This window comes from Cryptotermes secundus, unplaced genomic scaffold (assembly GCF_002891405.2).
Source record: "Cryptotermes secundus unplaced genomic scaffold, Csec_1.0 scaffold371, whole genome shotgun sequence".
In the NCBI taxonomy this organism is placed as follows: domain Eukaryota; kingdom Metazoa; phylum Arthropoda; class Insecta; order Blattodea; family Kalotermitidae; genus Cryptotermes; species Cryptotermes secundus.
Window position 1 is genome coordinate 304822 of NW_019741978.1, and position 1397 is coordinate 306218.

Genomic DNA, 1397 nt, shown 5'->3' on the forward strand with positions numbered 1-1397 from the left:
TAGCGAATTAAATGTGATTTAGTGTCGTTTAAAGTTGAAATTGGTATTGTTGCATTACAGACGGAAAACTCTACAAATATATGTAGCTAGTTGTAGCATCTTAAAGAAAGAAATATGGTGTAGACCCAGAATTCAGGACTTAACAATATTCCAGTCATTCTGAGCATTAATATTACGCATTACTTACATTCGCGTTTACCCGTTATTAATCTGCGGTTTAAGTCTATCTATCTATCTATCTATCTATCTATCTATCTATCTATCTATCTATCTATCTATCTATCTATCTATCTATCTATCTATCTTTTTTTGGACCTTGGCCAATTTTTTAGTTTCTTAATCCTATACGCAGGCGGTAGAACTCCTTAGACGGGGGATCAGCCCGTTGAAAGGCCGCTACCTACACAGAGAATAACACAAACACAAATAAACGCACACAGACATACATGCCTTGAATGTTATTCGAACCCACGATCCCAGCGTTCGAGGGAGCGAAACTAGTTCATGCCTTGGAGCACGCGGCCACTGTGATCGGCATTTAAGTATATAGGCCTCTACAGTTATTTTAATTATGTGCATATGTCATTTTAAACATATTTGTAAGACTATGAAAATGCAGTCGTATATGTAGACATACAAATACTTTATTTTCATCTGTATAATATTTTTTCGGAAATGAAACATTTTAAGAAGTAAAAATAGTTCTCTGTCTCGGGGGGGGGGTCTGTGGTATATGACAAGAGTTCTGAGGACAAATGGGCTTTTAACTTCAACAGAACCACTAACATTTACCGTTTATTGTAAAGATCTTTTGTTCAGATATCACGGTTCAACTTTCCTCAGCAAAGCATTGTTGTAGTCTAATGCGATGTGAATGCGGCTGCAATGTCTATAGCAACCCAGAGAGCTACGTACGCTTTTAAATGCAATGCATATAGCTAGAACGGAGATCAAATTGAAAAATGATAAATGCCTTTTTGCCTCTCTCGACGGCTTTCCAGCCTGTTTTAATTGTTTTCCTACTCCGATGACAACACATTTTTGTTTTGCACTCTGTTTCATTGTCTCTTTCTCTCGCTGGAAAGGGGGGGGGGGTTCATTCTCATCCCCAGAACGTCATTAATAACAGGAAAGCAATTCAGTACAGAAAAATGTGTATACTTTTCGGGGTACTCGTAGAATACATACACAAACGTATATTCGGAAATTATTATTAAATTTCATTTATAGCTCGTTGATTTCCTTTGTTCGACGACGGGAAAGATGAAGTGTGTGTCCGATTTGCTCCATTATTCCTCCTATGAAAAATATCGCGTTCTATTATAACCGATACGTACGTATTTTGTTCAGTTTTTTTGGTTTGTTTTGACAATTCGGAGAGGTTATGGAGTTGTATA